The sequence below is a fragment of the Mus musculus genome, chromosome 6 (assembly GCF_000001635.26).
Source record: "Mus musculus strain C57BL/6J chromosome 6, GRCm38.p6 C57BL/6J".
In the NCBI taxonomy this organism is placed as follows: domain Eukaryota; kingdom Metazoa; phylum Chordata; class Mammalia; order Rodentia; family Muridae; genus Mus; species Mus musculus.
The window spans coordinates 113,068,903-113,088,001 of record NC_000072.6 but is presented as its reverse complement, the minus strand read 5'-3'; the positions used below and the strand labels follow the sequence as shown (position 1 = coordinate 113,088,001).

The 19,099-nt window shown below is 40.7% G+C and overlaps 1 protein-coding gene and 1 long non-coding RNA gene across 36 annotated transcripts in view; one reads left to right on the top strand and one right to left on the bottom strand.

Annotated features, from left to right (window-relative positions):
- The window catches only part of Setd5 (SET domain containing 5), a 76,171-nt gene extending 65,431 nt beyond the window's left edge, over positions 1 to 10,740 (bottom strand). For 23 of the 33 annotated variants that reach the window (XM_017321768.2, XM_030255613.1, XM_030255614.1 and 20 more), the window contains exon 1: positions 10,290 to 10,375. The gene's annotated coding sequence lies outside the window, so the exon portion shown is untranslated. Of the gene's footprint in view, positions 1 to 9,534; positions 9,621 to 10,289 lie in introns of all 33 variants that reach the window. The other 10 variants (XM_017321769.2, XM_030255612.1, XM_030255625.1 and 7 more) reach the window with 7 other exon arrangements.
- Positions 10,741 to 10,757: 17 nt separating this feature from the next.
- The window catches only part of Gt(ROSA)26Sor (gene trap ROSA 26, Philippe Soriano), a 9,817-nt gene continuing 1,475 nt past the window's right edge, over positions 10,758 to 19,099 (top strand). The window contains exons 1-2 of one of the 3 annotated variants that reach the window (NR_027010.1): positions 10,758 to 10,828; positions 16,567 to 16,708. This is a non-coding gene — a long non-coding RNA (gene trap ROSA 26, Philippe Soriano). Of the gene's footprint in view, positions 10,935 to 16,566; positions 17,605 to 19,099 lie in introns of those variants that run through there. The other 2 variants (NR_027009.1, NR_027008.1) reach the window with 2 other exon arrangements.

Genomic DNA, 19,099 nt, shown 5'->3' with positions numbered 1-19,099 from the left:
AGTCCAAAGGAAATACATTTTTCCTAATCTAATCTCTAGCTACTTCTTGCCATACTATTAAATAAAAAAAAAATACATTCTAAAAATTGCTTACAGGGGAGAATAAAAGACCAACAGACAAATTCTAGCACAGAATCAGAACTCTACAAAGAAAACTGGTTTGCTAGGTAGGGACTAAGAGTTTCCTCCAGTTGATGGTCTGTTCTAGGGAAACTCATGGTCCCTCCTCATAAAAGATTAAGAAAAATAATTTTGGGTCTAGGGTGTAGTGATAGAACACTTGCTTCCCCCCCCCCCCATTGTTCTCAAAAAGACAATCATCTGAGGTGCTGGAGAGGACCAGAGTTCAATTCCTAGAACTCAAATGGTGGCTTATAACCATCTGTAAATTCAATACTAGAGGATCTGGCACCTTTGTCTGGCCTCTACAGGTTATCATGCAAAATCATGATGCACAAACACAGATGCAGACAAAACACCCATAACTAGAAAATAAACAGAACTTTAAAAAATGTAGTTGAATCCTTTGCACAATTACCTGCAATAGAAATGTATTACTATTATTACACATTTAGGCAAAACTAACTCATTCCACAAAAAATTACTTTTCACCTCTCTTGTTTAGAACATTGCAACTTTTGTGAAAGATTTATTTTTAAATTGTTTGCATATGAATGTGGTTCCCTTATTTTTAAATTGTATGCATATGAATGTGGTTCCCTTGACGGCCAGAAGAGACCATCAGCTCCCCTTAAGCTTGAGTGTGCTAGGCACCAAACTTGGATCCTGATCCTCTATACAGTGGTTTTCAACATGTTGGTTGTGACTCCCTCAGGTAGCCTTCAAGACCATCAGAAAACACGGATACTTACAATTCATAATAGTAGCAAAATTACAGTTATGAAGCAGCAATGAAAATAACCTTATGGCTGGTGGGTCACCACATAAAGAACTGTACTAAAGAATCGCAGCATTAGGACCCTACTGCAGAAGGCCACTACAGCAGATCAGGAAGTTCTCTTAATCCTGAGCTATCCAGCTCCCACACTATTTTATAGAGTATGCCTACTTCTTGTTGCTTTGTATACTATGCAAATTTCCAGCCATTCTTTTTCATACTAACAGTTCATAATAAACTACAAAGGAAAGTTACACCAATCCAGAGTCATGTTTCTCAAAAAAAAAAAAAAAAAAAAAGACTAGATTTCTACTCAAATCATGAACTGATCCATTAGGACTAGCAATACTGTGAAGCCTAATGACCTAAGCACCAAGTATGAGTAAAATAAAAACATTTGGTTTAAGTCAATTAAGCCCAAGATCCCAAAGTAAAAGTACCTTGGAGTTAGCTTTCTTATTTACTTGTTCTAATACTTATATAGCAACACTAACTTCTGAGCAATATACCTGATGCTAGCAATGTTTACTTGTTTTGATTCTTTGATACTTCTGCTTATTTACTGTGCAGTCAATAAAGTGATTGTTAACCTGGGAAGATTTTGTTTTAAAGATTTTTAAACATTGACACTCTCTCAATAAAAGTAGCCTAAACACAAACATCCTAACAATTTCATATATTTTTAGCTTCATCTTAAGATGTTCTTTGACATAACCAACCTGACCTGGTTTTGTACTTTTGCTGGGTCATGAATTAAAAGTTTTATCTGGTATAAATAAAAGTAAATTTGTCTAGAAAGAACGGAACTATTTTAAAAGAGCCTACAATTTTAGACTTGCTCCTACATTTTTTCTAGATTTGTTCTTAAAAAAAAATCTAGCTAACATTTTCAGGCTGTGGGCACAGAAACACACCTATTTCCATGGCTGTAGTTGTTTGTGCCACAGAATTGAAAAATAAAATTTATGTGTTCGTACAGCAATTTAATGTTACATTCACCCTGTGGTCAATCTCACTGCCTCAAAAACCTATCTTTGTTCTGCATTAGGTGGTTAAATACTTGTTTTAAGTATCCTTCTGGGCTCACATATATATAGCACTTACCAATACATGCAAGGTCCTGGGTTCAAGACTCAAAAACGACAAAAAAGCACTCTTTTGAGTCTATCTCAAATGTCACAATAACCACATTTATTTTAAGAATAAATATAACTACCCCCTAAAAACAAGCCAATTCTCAACAGTCCATTGGAAAAAGAAAAAAAAAAAAATAAATGAAGAAAAATGTAATACAAATAAATGCAGAGGAAAACTAATTGCTAAAATATCCTTTAAGGTTCTTTTTCCTAAGTAAAACCTTGCTTGGATACCAAGAGTGTTCAGTTGATTGTTAGCTGTAGATTGCATTGCACTCCTTCACAGAAGACATGAAGGCACAAAAGTATATGCTATGGTTGGTGATAGGAAATAGAATTTTTCAGTATGGGATAAAAATCAGAACAAGACAAGAATAAATTTTTTTAAAGAGTTATATACATTGGGAGAGAAAACAATAACTTCCTAATACAAATCAACAATAAATGTAAACATAAAATAATGAAATCCCTGTGGATTGATTTGAGCACAAACCTAGAAAATTCTAACCAGATCATAATGTCTAAGAATTACAAAGTTTCCACTCTTACTATAATAGTAGCACACATGTACCATATGAATTATTGGGGGTAGGGGTGGGGTCCAAGTCTCCACATTTCAGGAGTGAAGAGGGAGAAAATCTGAGCACCAAAATACAACAAAAATGGCAAAAAATAAAAATTTCAGTTTGAGTAATGTTGGAAAAGAAAGTTTAAAATAATTCAGGCATGAAATTTTCATATTCAATCGACTATTTAATTGTTAGAGAGGTATATATCTTTATCTAACTATCTATAGGTAGATAGATAGGTTTAATGTTAAAAATCTCAATTCTAGTCATAGACCCAAGCTGCAAAATAAAAACTACAAATAGAGAATGGATTTCACCTTATAATACAATGGCATCTGGTAGTGGTAATTATTATAAACAGCCAATGATATTACATGCTTTAAAAATCTTTCTGTAAGCTCAGAATCTGAAACAGTGTACCAAGAGTGGAAGATATAAAAGTTATTTGTCACTAGCCTTTAAAGTACTAGCTTTAGAACATATAAACAAATCCACAACCTAACATAAGCTATAAACTACAGCAGCCCATTCAATTTCCCCCTTTGTCCTAGTTTCTTTTTTTGCTGGGAAGAGGCGTAGTGGGATAATAATAGCAGGAAGTAAGGTGGAGCAGCTGCACACCAAGATGAGGTGCTGTGTGTGCTTCACCTCCATGCTGGCCTACTGCTGCCTCGATCTTACAAAAATGAAATTAGCTATTTGGGAAGCTACAAGTTATAAATATTACTGGAATCAAGATGTAATCTCCTACTTTCTCACGTTTGTCAGAATCTGTTTTAGGTCTCTAGTTTGATTCGGTTGAAGCAATAAAAGCTACATTTCTAGTATTTTTTGCAAGGGAACCCTAATGCTAGCAATAGATATTTGATAGAGACACTGGAGCTAGAAAAACCAGCTTCCTTTTAGTTCCCACAAATTTATGGGAATAATCCATGTTAACAGACTATAAAAAGAAGAAAAGACCATCTAAATTTCTATTGTAATGTATAATGAGGTATCACTAGAGTTCACATTAAAATTGTTGCTATTTTGCTGATGAGAAATGTTTCCCAGCAGTGATAATAACACAAATGTACTTTCTTGTTTGGGCATGTGTGAACAAGGGTATGCATGTTCAGGCCAGAGGACAACCTCATTTCATTTTTCAGGAATTCTTTCCCCACAACTCAGACAGGGTCTCTTACTAGCCTAAACTGGACAAGTAGGCCAGGCTGACCAGTGAGTAAGCCCTAGAGACCTGGCATCTCTGTCTGCCCAGGGCTGGGATTACAAGCAGCACACACAATTTTACGTGAGTTTGAGAAACTGAACTCAAGTACTCTTTTTACAAATACCTGACCAACTGAGCCTTCGACCAGTCTTTTAATTTTTTTTCAGATCAAAATATTTTGTGTACTGTAACTGCCAAGACTGCCATACTTAAAATAAAATGTTACATGGGTAACATGCTGTACTTCTTTTTACAAAAGAGAGAAATGATGCAAAACAAAACAACAAAAACTCGATCAATGTACATTACATGCAGCATTCTGGTTATGTTCGTCTACAACAATGTCTTCTTTGCTACACAAAGTAATCATCATTCCGATTCTCTATCTCACTCAAGCAACAGATGTGCTCTTGGAAAAACAGTTCAAGGATTTCTAAAAATTAATTCTCTTAAAGCAAAACATTCGTTCGTGGAAATGTGCTGTCATATACTACTCTATAAGGAAGAACTTTTGTAATCTAAATAACTACTGTCTAATTTGTGAGTGTAATTTTTAAAATGAACTAGCATACATGTAACATTTGACATTTCCTTTAAAGTACCTGAAATGATTCAGGATAGAGTCTTTAACATTTTAATAACACCTTCAACAGGAACCTAATTTTGGCAGTATCTCTCATGGCTTTGCCTATAAGAGATACAACTTACACACCTCTAACACCATAATTTTCATTAAGTAATAAGCTAGATGCAATCACCTTTTGCTGAGAGTCAAGCACAAACTAATAGAATTAAGCCTAAACTAAAAGATGGGGACAGGTAGTAATCTCCAGAGCATATCAGATTCTGCAGGAAGTAGGAGGAAGACTGAAACAATAAGGTAAGCTCTCCTTATGTGTTTGGGGGTGGGGAGGAAGGGGGTTCCTGTATGTTTGTTTGTTGATACAAGAGTCTTATTCTTTTTTTTTGTTTTTTTTTGTTTTTGTTTTTGTTTTTTGTTTTTTGAGACAGGGTTTCTCTGTGTAGCCCTGGCTGTCCTGGAACTCACTCTGTAGACCAGGCTGGCCTCGAACTCAGAAATTCACCTGTCTCTACCTCCCAAGTGCTGGGATTAAAGGCGTGCGCCACCACACCCGGCAGAGTCTTATTTTATAGTTTGGCTGGCATCAGTCTTTGGCTCAGTCTCTTGAGTCAGTTTCCTGAGTACAGAACATACAGATGTAAGCTAAAAGGCCCTTATAAAAATCCTTTTTCAGTTCACATTTTACATAATGATCAAACATATAAATATTGCACAAAGGAAAACAGTACACCTTGTCAAATCTAAACCCAACTAAACATACTGCATATACTGAAATACAAATTTACTTTACACAGAATAGGTCATTCCAATCATTACTAAAACCTAGATGCTCTAGACCTGGTCCACTAAGGAGGCAACTTACATTTATAAGGACAGGGAACATGGAACTCACTTTAATCCATACAAAGCTTTGGGGCCTCCCCACTCCTCAGAAGATAGGATAGGTTCTTTCTGATTTCTAGACCGTATGAAATTTGGGTTTTAAAAGTATGTGCTTGACATAAATTAAAGGCGTAAGTGAAAACTAAAAACAGTTTCTTTAATTGTAAACCAAAGTGAATACTCTCCTAGGGGGAAAAAAAAATCTCTTTCCTTCCCTACCTCCGGCCCCTCCCCCACCAACACTGCCTCCCTGCTGTGCAAAGAGCCCTTTGTCCTGCCCCGCACTTATCTAGCTGTTTGGCCATATTGACAGGCCTACTGGAGGCATAATAAGGGAGTCAGTCTGACATAAGCAGCTGGCGATTTCAAACAAAAATCTTCCTTTTCTACTCACACAAAATCCTGCTGCAGAGGTCTGTGGCTCCTCCCATACTTCCACCTAGTTCTCAAATAGAGCAGCAAGGAACTGGCATTTCCCCTCGATTCCGTAGTATAAATCAAAAACTTGATTCTCTAGCCAGAATTCTTATAGCCACTGATTTGTTGCTGTTTTGTGTTGTAATCCCTAAATTAGGTTTCTTCATCTCTGGTATATACATGTATGATTATCACTTCAATGTGCCATGAAAACTCTGGGAAGCCTCATACTACAAGACAGAAGAGACATGGAAGTGGCAAACACACACACCACAAACAAAACTGAGCAATACTCTTAGGGTTTTGAGAATACCAATGATTTTTAAAAGATTAAAAAAAAAAATCACTTTCCTGACACCAAAGATACTTTATGGAAATTTACATTCAGGCATTTCCCTAGATACTCTGAAAAAAAGAAAGAAAGAAAGAAAGAAAGGAAGGAAGGAAGGAAGGAAGGAAGGAAGGAAGGAAGGAAGGAAACAGTAATGGAAGGAAGGGGTTGGGGTTTGAGAACCCTTACTCATAAGAAAAACATAGACTGTACTTTTGTGTACCTCACAGCTCCTTTCTTCAAGTACTGAGTAAGAACTCGTCCAAGGGATGCTTTCTAACAGAACCAACTCTCAGGGTTACTGGCATGTCTACCCAGTTTATAACTTAATACACAACAAGACAATTTCACTATACGTATCGTTAAGTGAAAGAAAGGCTACTCCTTTTACCTTTTGCAATTTCCCTGAATTCCAGCCACTAGAGAAACGAATCACAATACCAAATGAAGGTCATGCCATTTACTAGATGTGTTAGAATATCTGGGCTCCAAGACTTATCTACCTCATAGGTGCATTGCTCTTCTTTTCTAAGTCTATCTGAAAGGACACTTTAAACCAAATTATAAATGACTACCAGTTTAAAAAAAATGACTACCAGTTGAACTATTATACGCATATTATACGCATATTTCAGTCTAAGTTCACCACTAGTCAGGCCTCCTAATTTCAAATTAAACTGAAAAAAAAAAAAAAAAACTAGTTTAGCCAAAAGTTGTAATAAAATTTTATTTTACTTATGATCTAATTTATTGTAGATATGTACTCAATAATTACTGACTACTATTGCCTTATGTTTCAAAGTTCCACCTTCATCAAAAGGGTCAGAATAATTTCTAAAGTATACAGGCTTCTAGATACTAAGCAGTATCAAGATGTAGGCATTTTTAAGTGTGTCAGTTCAAGTAATCCTTCTAAGAAAAAAGCCTCTTGATCTTCCAGAGATTACTGTAAGACCACAATCAGATCCAAAAAAACAGGAAATAAAAGTGGTAGTCATTATTTTCTAAGGGAACTTGTATATTATAATTAAGCTCAAAACACTTGCACCTTAACTGTAAATACCTTGAACTGTAATATCAGTATGAGTGATATCATACTTATGGGATACAGCACCTAATCTACGTAACAAAAATATTATTACAACCATCTAAAACAATCATTAACAGAGTTTTGTTTTATGGACTTGCTTTTAGCACTGGAAAAACAATATGAACTACATTTGTGAATTCAAAATACTCTACAATGTTTCTTCATTTTTTGCTACAAATTCTAGAACCATTACATTTATGGGATCTAAATAAATTTGTACAAAATTAAACAGACTCCCGAAGGAAAAGGCATTGGTTGCAGTAATAATCCTAGGGAGGAAAAACCCTACGATTTTATGTGCTGCACATGCCTGGGTGATGGTTCAGTTTCAAATATTCCTTGCCAGACAAACTACTTAAAAAGGCTTAATCAAAGATCACCCTGGTTCTATTTGGTTAGGGGTAGGGTGGGCTTAGAATGGACTCTTGCTGCCTTCTTAGTATCTTGAACTAAACTTACTCAATTTCTGAATATTCCTTCTGTGTCTCTGATGGATTACTGCCAAAACACATCTTTGTTCGGTGGAAAGTCTATAATCCAACACATACACGATTAATCCAATTTATAGGTCAGATATCAGTAAGTATATCTAATCTGGAGAGGTCTACAGATTAATTTAGAATTAACAACAAACCAAGCATTAATCCAAAAGCAGCTCTTTTTAGTTTAGGCATCCAAATATATAGTAAGATGTTTCAAAGAACATCAATCTATTCACAAAGGTAAATACGGCCTAATACGGAGAGACAAATACAAATCTGAAATGACTCAAGCAATTAAAAGATGGAGGAATTCATGTCACTTGCACTGGGAAAACAAAACAAAGATCCTCCTCACCCTATTACCCACATTACTATTTTTAGGTTTTTTAGGGGTTAAAAAAGATCAAAACACTAATGAACTTTAAGTCCTGTGAAGGGTAAAACCTCAGATAGTAACAAAAAGCTTCCAACCCCTCCTCAAACAAAAAACCCCAAGTCTTTAACTTTGATCCAGTTTTCAGATGCTGATATCCATAAATGGATACAGTTATGAATTGCTAATTCTGGTCTCTTCACTAGCAAAAAGCAAAGCAGCTCAGCAGTACAATTTCCCAGGAAAGCAAGCAAGGTTTCTTTCCAGCCTGAGCAGCCATCACTAAGTGCAGTTCCCTGCAGCCAACAGCATTAATGGACGCTGCACTGCTGTCCTTCCCTGGAGACAGCAGCCAGCACTACTCAAGCTTCTCACGTAGCAACCAGAGCTCCAGAGCCAGCAGCTGCTGCCGCCTTGTATACTCACTCCTGTGATCCAACACAGGAGCAACCTTTTCTTTACCCCACCCCCACTTCTTAACACACTTTTTTTTGGGGGGGGGGGGGAACAAGTGCTCCATGCTGGAAGGATTGGAACTATGCTTTTAGAAAGGAACAATCCTAAGGTCACTTTTAAATTGAGGTCTTTGATTTGAAAATCAACAAATACCAAATTCCAAATATTCGTTTTAATTAAACCAGCAATGTGGATATAAGCATTAAGTTTTAGTTTTAAAAAGGTCAATTTTCCAAACATTCAGCAATCATATTTAAATTTACAGCTAGGAACAAGAGCCTTGGGTCATGTCCTACCAAAGAACATAACTCAATATTCTACACATGACAATCTGAATAACCTTAAAGCCTCTAATCCCATAACAGGCCACAAATTTTGGACAGAGAACTAATGATCCTCCTGAGAAAACTGGAAGAAATCCAGGGAAAAGAAATTCCTGTGTCCTCCAAACTCAGAAATCTCTAATTATGTCAGTATTCTCTGCTTTAGTCCTAGGTCAGATTGCACACATCTAAAATAACCTCTTAAAGTTTTCCTCCTAGCGACCTAAACCATTATTAATATCAAATTAACCATCAAAACACTTTCCTCTCAATATGCTGCACACAAACCTCCTCCTGGAACCTCCTCCATCTGGATCCTCCCCAATCAAAAGTATAGGTATTTAACATATAAGCAAGGAAGTAATGTAAACATGACCTTGGTCACAAATATGTCATCTAAAAACAATTTAGTCAAGGTATGGAGGAAATTCGAGAACCTGAATCTTTTTAAGTATTTTGAGCACAGGAACAATTGGCAAAAGGAATCCAGGTATAGACAAAACCCAGAGCCCAGAGCTCTGGGCGAAAAATGAGTTGCTGGTGAAGACGTTACACAAGTAACATGAGAAAGCAGAAAATGCAGGTCATCCACGCACCCCTGACCCAGGCCAGCAGGGCGGGCTGCAGCATCAGTACACAGGAGAAAGATCCTTATTCCTAAGAATGAGAAAGGCAAAGGCGCCCGATAGAATAAATTAGCATAGAAGGGGCTTTCCCAGGAGTTAAAACTTTCCTTCTGAGCGATTACCTACTAAAACCAGGGCTTTTGCCCACTACCATTTACCTAGGATCTTGGCTTGCACGGATTCATAGGGGCATATCCCTCCCCCTCTTCTTTAGAGTCGTTCTTAAAAGATCGCTCTCCACGCCCTAGGCAGGGAAAACGACAAAATCTGGCTCAATTCCAGGCTAGAACCCTACAAATTCAACAGGGATATCGCAAGGATACTGGGGCATACGCCACAGGGAGTCCAAGAATGTGAGGTGGGGGTGGCGAAGGTAATGTCTTTGGTGTGGGAAAAGCAGCAGCCATCTGAGATAGGAACTGGAAAACCAGAGGAGAGGCGTTCAGGAAGATTATGGAGGGGAGGACTGGGCCCCCACGAGCGACCAGAGTTGTCACAAGGCCGCAAGAACAGGGGAGGTGGGGGGCTCAGGGACAGAAAAAAAAGTATGTGTATTTTGAGAGCAGGGTTGGGAGGCCTCTCCTGAAAAGGGTATAAACGTGGAGTAGGCAATACCCAGGCAAAAAGGGGAGACCAGAGTAGGGGGAGGGGAAGAGTCCTGACCCAGGGAAGACATTAAAAAGGTAGTGGGGTCGACTAGATGAAGGAGAGCCTTTCTCTCTGGGCAAGAGCGGTGCAATGGTGTGTAAAGGTAGCTGAGAAGACGAAAAGGGCAAGCATCTTCCTGCTACCAGGCTGGGGAGGCCCAGGCCCACGACCCCGAGGAGAGGGAACGCAGGGAGACTGAGGTGACCCTTCTTTCCCCCGGGGCCCGGTCGTGTGGTTCGGTGTCTCTTTTCTGTTGGACCCTTACCTTGACCCAGGCGCTGCCGGGGCCTGGGCCCGGGCTGCGGCGCACGGCACTCCCGGGAGGCAGCGAGACTCGAGTTAGGCCCAACGCGGCGCCACGGCGTTTCCTGGCCGGGAATGGCCCGTACCCGTGAGGTGGGGGTGGGGGGCAGAAAAGGCGGAGCGAGCCCGAGGCGGGGAGGGGGAGGGCCAGGGGCGGAGGGGGCCGGCACTACTGTGTTGGCGGACTGGCGGGACTAGGGCTGCGTGAGTCTCTGAGCGCAGGCGGGCGGCGGCCGCCCCTCCCCCGGCGGCGGCAGCGGCGGCAGCGGCGGCAGCTCACTCAGCCCGCTGCCCGAGCGGAAACGCCACTGACCGCACGGGGATTCCCAGTGCCGGCGCCAGGGGCACGCGGGACACGCCCCCTCCCGCCGCGCCATTGGCCTCTCCGCCCACCGCCCCACACTTATTGGCCGGTGCGCCGCCAATCAGCGGAGGCTGCCGGGGCCGCCTAAAGAAGAGGCTGTGCTTTGGGGCTCCGGCTCCTCAGAGAGCCTCGGCTAGGTAGGGGATCGGGACTCTGGCGGGAGGGCGGCTTGGTGCGTTTGCGGGGATGGGCGGCCGCGGCAGGCCCTCCGAGCGTGGTGGAGCCGTTCTGTGAGACAGCCGGGTACGAGTCGTGACGCTGGAAGGGGCAAGCGGGTGGTGGGCAGGAATGCGGTCCGCCCTGCAGCAACCGGAGGGGGAGGGAGAAGGGAGCGGAAAAGTCTCCACCGGACGCGGCCATGGCTCGGGGGGGGGGGGGCAGCGGAGGAGCGCTTCCGGCCGACGTCTCGTCGCTGATTGGCTTCTTTTCCTCCCGCCGTGTGTGAAAACACAAATGGCGTGTTTTGGTTGGCGTAAGGCGCCTGTCAGTTAACGGCAGCCGGAGTGCGCAGCCGCCGGCAGCCTCGCTCTGCCCACTGGGTGGGGCGGGAGGTAGGTGGGGTGAGGCGAGCTGGACGTGCGGGCGCGGTCGGCCTCTGGCGGGGCGGGGGAGGGGAGGGAGGGTCAGCGAAAGTAGCTCGCGCGCGAGCGGCCGCCCACCCTCCCCTTCCTCTGGGGGAGTCGTTTTACCCGCCGCCGGCCGGGCCTCGTCGTCTGATTGGCTCTCGGGGCCCAGAAAACTGGCCCTTGCCATTGGCTCGTGTTCGTGCAAGTTGAGTCCATCCGCCGGCCAGCGGGGGCGGCGAGGAGGCGCTCCCAGGTTCCGGCCCTCCCCTCGGCCCCGCGCCGCAGAGTCTGGCCGCGCGCCCCTGCGCAACGTGGCAGGAAGCGCGCGCTGGGGGCGGGGACGGGCAGTAGGGCTGAGCGGCTGCGGGGCGGGTGCAAGCACGTTTCCGACTTGAGTTGCCTCAAGAGGGGCGTGCTGAGCCAGACCTCCATCGCGCACTCCGGGGAGTGGAGGGAAGGAGCGAGGGCTCAGTTGGGCTGTTTTGGAGGCAGGAAGCACTTGCTCTCCCAAAGTCGCTCTGAGTTGTTATCAGTAAGGGAGCTGCAGTGGAGTAGGCGGGGAGAAGGCCGCACCCTTCTCCGGAGGGGGGAGGGGAGTGTTGCAATACCTTTCTGGGAGTTCTCTGCTGCCTCCTGGCTTCTGAGGACCGCCCTGGGCCTGGGAGAATCCCTTCCCCCTCTTCCCTCGTGATCTGCAACTCCAGTCTTTCTAGAAGATGGGCGGGAGTCTTCTGGGCAGGCTTAAAGGCTAACCTGGTGTGTGGGCGTTGTCCTGCAGGGGAATTGAACAGGTGTAAAATTGGAGGGACAAGACTTCCCACAGATTTTCGGTTTTGTCGGGAAGTTTTTTAATAGGGGCAAATAAGGAAAATGGGAGGATAGGTAGTCATCTGGGGTTTTATGCAGCAAAACTACAGGTTATTATTGCTTGTGATCCGCCTCGGAGTATTTTCCATCGAGGTAGATTAAAGACATGCTCACCCGAGTTTTATACTCTCCTGCTTGAGATCCTTACTACAGTATGAAATTACAGTGTCGCGAGTTAGACTATGTAAGCAGAATTTTAATCATTTTTAAAGAGCCCAGTACTTCATATCCATTTCTCCCGCTCCTTCTGCAGCCTTATCAAAAGGTATTTTAGAACACTCATTTTAGCCCCATTTTCATTTATTATACTGGCTTATCCAACCCCTAGACAGAGCATTGGCATTTTCCCTTTCCTGATCTTAGAAGTCTGATGACTCATGAAACCAGACAGATTAGTTACATACACCACAAATCGAGGCTGTAGCTGGGGCCTCAACACTGCAGTTCTTTTATAACTCCTTAGTACACTTTTTGTTGATCCTTTGCCTTGATCCTTAATTTTCAGTGTCTATCACCTCTCCCGTCAGGTGGTGTTCCACATTTGGGCCTATTCTCAGTCCAGGGAGTTTTACAACAATAGATGTATTGAGAATCCAACCTAAAGCTTAACTTTCCACTCCCATGAATGCCTCTCTCCTTTTTCTCCATTTATAAACTGAGCTATTAACCATTAATGGTTTCCAGGTGGATGTCTCCTCCCCCAATATTACCTGATGTATCTTACATATTGCCAGGCTGATATTTTAAGACATTAAAAGGTATATTTCATTATTGAGCCACATGGTATTGATTACTGCTTACTAAAATTTTGTCATTGTACACATCTGTAAAAGGTGGTTCCTTTTGGAATGCAAAGTTCAGGTGTTTGTTGTCTTTCCTGACCTAAGGTCTTGTGAGCTTGTATTTTTTCTATTTAAGCAGTGCTTTCTCTTGGACTGGCTTGACTCATGGCATTCTACACGTTATTGCTGGTCTAAATGTGATTTTGCCAAGCTTCTTCAGGACCTATAATTTTGCTTGACTTGTAGCCAAACACAAGTAAAATGATTAAGCAACAAATGTATTTGTGAAGCTTGGTTTTTAGGTTGTTGTGTTGTGTGTGCTTGTGCTCTATAATAATACTATCCAGGGGCTGGAGAGGTGGCTCGGAGTTCAAGAGCACAGACTGCTCTTCCAGAAGTCCTGAGTTCAATTCCCAGCAACCACATGGTGGCTCACAACCATCTGTAATGGGATCTGATGCCCTCTTCTGGTGTGTCTGAAGACCACAAGTGTATTCACATTAAATAAATAAATCCTCCTTCTTCTTCTTTTTTTTTTTTTTAAAGAGAATACTGTCTCCAGTAGAATTTACTGAAGTAATGAAATACTTTGTGTTTGTTCCAATATGGTAGCCAATAATCAAATTACTCTTTAAGCACTGGAAATGTTACCAAGGAACTAATTTTTATTTGAAGTGTAACTGTGGACAGAGGAGCCATAACTGCAGACTTGTGGGATACAGAAGACCAATGCAGACTTTAATGTCTTTTCTCTTACACTAAGCAATAAAGAAATAAAAATTGAACTTCTAGTATCCTATTTGTTTAAACTGCTAGCTTTACTTAACTTTTGTGCTTCATCTATACAAAGCTGAAAGCTAAGTCTGCAGCCATTACTAAACATGAAAGCAAGTAATGATAATTTTGGATTTCAAAAATGTAGGGCCAGAGTTTAGCCAGCCAGTGGTGGTGCTTGCCTTTATGCCTTTAATCCCAGCACTCTGGAGGCAGAGACAGGCAGATCTCTGAGTTTGAGCCCAGCCTGGTCTACACATCAAGTTCTATCTAGGATAGCCAGGAATACACACAGAAACCCTGTTGGGGAGGGGGGCTCTGAGATTTCATAAAATTATAATTGAAGCATTCCCTAATGAGCCACTATGGATGTGGCTAAATCCGTCTACCTTTCTGATGAGATTTGGGTATTATTTTTTCTGTCTCTGCTGTTGGTTGGGTCTTTTGACACTGTGGGCTTTCTTTAAAGCCTCCTTCCTGCCATGTGGTCTCTTGTTTGCTACTAACTTCCCATGGCTTAAATGGCATGGCTTTTTGCCTTCTAAGGGCAGCTGCTGAGATTTGCAGCCTGATTTCCAGGGTGGGGTTGGGAAATCTTTCAAACACTAAAATTGTCCTTTAATTTTTTTTTTAAAAAATGGGTTATATAATAAACCTCATAAAATAGTTATGAGGAGTGAGGTGGACTAATATTAAATGAGTCCCTCCCCTATAAAAGAGCTATTAAGGCTTTTTGTCTTATACTTAACTTTTTTTTTAAATGTGGTATCTTTAGAACCAAGGGTCTTAGAGTTTTAGTATACAGAAACTGTTGCATCGCTTAATCAGATTTTCTAGTTTCAAATCCAGAGAATCCAAATTCTTCACAGCCAAAGTCAAATTAAGAATTTCTGACTTTTAATGTTAATTTGCTTACTGTGAATATAAAAATGATAGCTTTTCCTGAGGCAGGGTCTCACTATGTATCTCTGCCTGATCTGCAACAAGATATGTAGACTAAAGTTCTGCCTGCTTTTGTCTCCTGAATACTAAGGTTAAAATGTAGTAATACTTTTGGAACTTGCAGGTCAGATTCTTTTATAGGGGACACACTAAGGGAGCTTGGGTGATAGTTGGTAAAATGTGTTTCAAGTGATGAAAACTTGAATTATTATCACCGCAACCTACTTTTTAAAAAAAAAAGCCAGGCCTGTTAGAGCATGCTTAAGGGATCCCTAGGACTTGCTGAGCACACAAGAGTAGTTACTTGGCAGGCTCCTGGTGAGAGCATATTTCAAAAAACAAGGCAGACAACCAAGAAACTACAGTTAAGGTTACCTGTCTTTAAACCATCTGCATATACACAGGGATATTAAAATATTCCAAATAATATTTCATTCAAGTTTTCCCCCATCAAATTGGGACATGGATTTCTCCGGTGAATAGGCAGAGTTGGAAACTAAACAAATGTTGGTTTTGTGATTTGTGAAATTGTTTTCAAGTGATAGTTAAAGCCCATGAGATACAGAACAAAGCTGCTATTTCGAGGTCTCTTGGTTTATACTCAGAAGCACTTCTTTGGGTTTCCCTGCACTATCCTGATCATGTGCTAGGCCTACCTTAGGCTGATTGTTGTTCAAATAAACTTAAGTTTCCTGTCAGGTGATGTCATATGATTTCATATATCAAGGCAAAACATGTTATATATGTTAAACATTTGTACTTAATGTGAAAGTTAGGTCTTTGTGGGTTTGATTTTTAATTTTCAAAACCTGAGCTAAATAAGTCATTTTTACATGTCTTACATTTGGTGGAATTGTATAATTGTGGTTTGCAGGCAAGACTCTCTGACCTAGTAACCCTACCTATAGAGCACTTTGCTGGGTCACAAGTCTAGGAGTCAAGCATTTCACCTTGAAGTTGAGACGTTTTGTTAGTGTATACTAGTTTATATGTTGGAGGACATGTTTATCCAGAAGATATTCAGGACTATTTTTGACTGGGCTAAGGAATTGATTCTGATTAGCACTGTTAGTGAGCATTGAGTGGCCTTTAGGCTTGAATTGGAGTCACTTGTATATCTCAAATAATGCTGGCCTTTTTTAAAAAGCCCTTGTTCTTTATCACCCTGTTTTCTACATAATTTTTGTTCAAAGAAATACTTGTTTGGATCTCCTTTTGACAACAATAGCATGTTTTCAAGCCATATTTTTTTTCCTTTTTTTTTTTTTTTTTGGTTTTTCGAGACAGGGTTTCTCTGTATAGCCCTGGCTGTCCTGGAACTCACTTTGTAGACCAGGCTGGCCTCGAACTCAGAAATCCGCCTGCCTCTGCCTCCTGAGTGCCGGGATTAAAGGCGTGCACCACCACGCCTGGCTAAGTTGGATATTTTGTTATATAACTATAACCAATACTAACTCCACTGGGTGGATTTTTAATTCAGTCAGTAGTCTTAAGTGGTCTTTATTGGCCCTTCATTAAAATCTACTGTTCACTCTAACAGAGGCTGTTGGTACTAGTGGCACTTAAGCAACTTCCTACGGATATACTAGCAGATTAAGGGTCAGGGATAGAAACTAGTCTAGCGTTTTGTATACCTACCAGCTTTATACTACCTTGTTCTGATAGAAATATTTCAGGACATCTAGAGTGTACTATAAGGTTGATGGTAAGCTTATAAGGAACTTGAAAGTGGAGTAACTACTCCATTTCTCTGAGGGGAGAATTAAAATTTTTGACCAAGTGTTGTTGAGCCACTGAGAATGGTCTCAGAACATAACTTCTTAAGGAACCTTCCCAGATTGCCCTCAACACTGCACCACATTTGGTCCTGCTTGAACATTGCCATGGCTCTTAAAGTCTTAATTAAGAATATTAATTGTGTAATTATTGTTTTTCCTCCTTTAGATCATTCCTTGAGGACAGGACAGTGCTTGTTTAAGGCTATATTTCTGCTGTCTGAGCAGCAACAGGTCTTCGAGATCAACATGATGTTCATAATCCCAAGATGTTGCCATTTATGTTCTCAGAAGCAAGCAGAGGCATGATGGTCAGTGACAGTAATGTCACTGTGTTAAATGTTGCTATGCAGTTTGGATTTTTCTAATGTAGTGTAGGTAGAACATATGTGTTCTGTATGAATTAAACTCTTAAGTTACACCTTGTATAATCCATGCAATGTGTTATGCAATTACCATTTTAAGTATTGTAGCTTTCTTTGTATGTGAGGATAAAGGTGTTTGTCATAAAATGTTTTGAACATTTCCCCAAAGTTCCAAATTATAAAACCACAACGTTAGAACTTATTTATGAACAATGGTTGTAGTTTCATGCTTTTAAAATGCTTAATTATTCAATTAACACCGTTTGTGTTATAATATATATAAAACTGACATGTAGAAGTGTTTGTCCAGAACATTTCTTAAATGTATACTGTCTTTAGAGAGTTTAATATAGCATGTCTTTTGCAACATACTAACTTTTGTGTTGGTGCGAGCAATATTGTGTAGTCATTTTGAAAGGAGTCATTTCAATGAGTGTCAGATTGTTTTGAATGTTATTGAACATTTTAAATGCAGACTTGTTCGTGTTTTAGAAAGCAAAACTGTCAGAAGCTTTGAACTAGAAATTAAAAAGCTGAAGTATTTCAGAAGGGAAATAAGCTACTTGCTGTATTAGTTGAAGGAAAGTGTAATAGCTTAGAAAATTTAAAACCATATAGTTGTCATTGCTGAATATCTGGCAGATGAAAAGAAATACTCAGTGGTTCTTTTGAGCAATATAACAGCTTGTTATATTAAAAATTTTCCCCACAGATATAAACTCTAATCTATAACTCATAAATGTTACAAATGGATGAAGCTTACAAATGTGGCTTGACTTGTCACTGTGCTTGTTTTAGTTATGTGAAAGTTTGGCAATAAACCTATGTCCTAAATAGTCAAACTGTGGAATGACTTTTTAATCTATTGGTTTGTCTAGAACAGTTATGTTGCCATTTGCCCTAATGGTGAAAGAAAAAGTGGGGAGTGCCTTGGCACTGTTCATTTGTGGTGTGAACCAAAGAGGGGGGCATGCACTTACACTTCAAACATCCTTTTGAAAGACTGACAAGTTTGGGTCTTCACAGTTGGAATTGGGCATCCCTTTTGTCAGGGAGGGAGGGAGGGAGGGAGGCTGGCTTGTTATGCTGACAAGTGTGATTAAATTCAAACTTTGAGGTAAGTTGGAGGAACTTGTACATTGTTAGGAGTGTGACAATTTGGACTCTTAATGATTTGGTCATACAAAATGAACCTAGACCAACTTCTGGAAGATGTATATAATAACTCCATGTTACATTGATTTCACCTGACTAATACTTATCCCTTATCAATTAAATACAGAAGATGCCAGCCATCTGGGCCTTTTAACCCAGAAATTTAGTTTCAAACTCCTAGGTTAGTGTTCTCACTGAGCTACATCCTGATCTAGTCCTGAAAATAGGACCACCATCACCCCCAAAAAAATCTCAAATAAGATTTATGCTAGTGTTTCAAAATTTTAGGAATAGGTAAGATTAGAAAGTTTTAAATTTTGAGAAATGGCTTCTCTAGAAAGATGTACATAGTGAACACTGAATGGCTCCTAAAGAGCCTAGAAAACTGGTACTGAGCACACAGGACTGAGAGGTCTTTCTTGAAAAGCATGTATTGCTTTACGTGGGTCACAGAAGGCAGGCAGGAAGAACTTGGGCTGAAACTGGTGTCTTAAGTGGCTAACATCTTCACAACTGATGAGCAAGAACTTTATCCTGATGCAAAAACCATCCAAACAAACTAAGTGAAAGGTGGCAATGGATCCCAGGCTGCTCTAGAGGAGGACTTGACTTCTCATCCCATCACCCACACCAGATAGCTCATAGACTGCCAATTAACACCAGCTTCTAGCCTCCACAGGCACCTGCACTGGTACACATAATTTCACACAAACACAGTAAGAAGCCTTCCACCTGGCATGGTATTGCTTATCTTTAGTTCCCAACACTTGGGAGGCAGAGGCCAGCCAGGGCTATGTGACAAAAACCTTGTCTAGAGGAGAAACTTCATAGCTTATTTCCTATTCACGTAACCAGGTTAGCAAAATTTACCAGCCAGAGATGAAGCTAACAGTGTCCACTATATTTGTAGTGTTTTAAGTCAATTTTTTAAATATACTTAATAGAATTAAAGCTATGGTGAACCAAGTACAAACCTGGTGTATTAACTTGAGAACTTAGCATAAAAAGTAGTTCATTTGTTCAGTAAATATTAAATGCTTACTGGCAAAGATTATGTCAGGAACTTGGTAAATGGTGATGAAACAATCATAGTTGTACATCTTGGTTCTGTGATCACCTTGGTTTGAGGTAAAAGTGGTTCCTTTGATCAAGGATGGAATTTTAAGTTTATATTCAATCAAT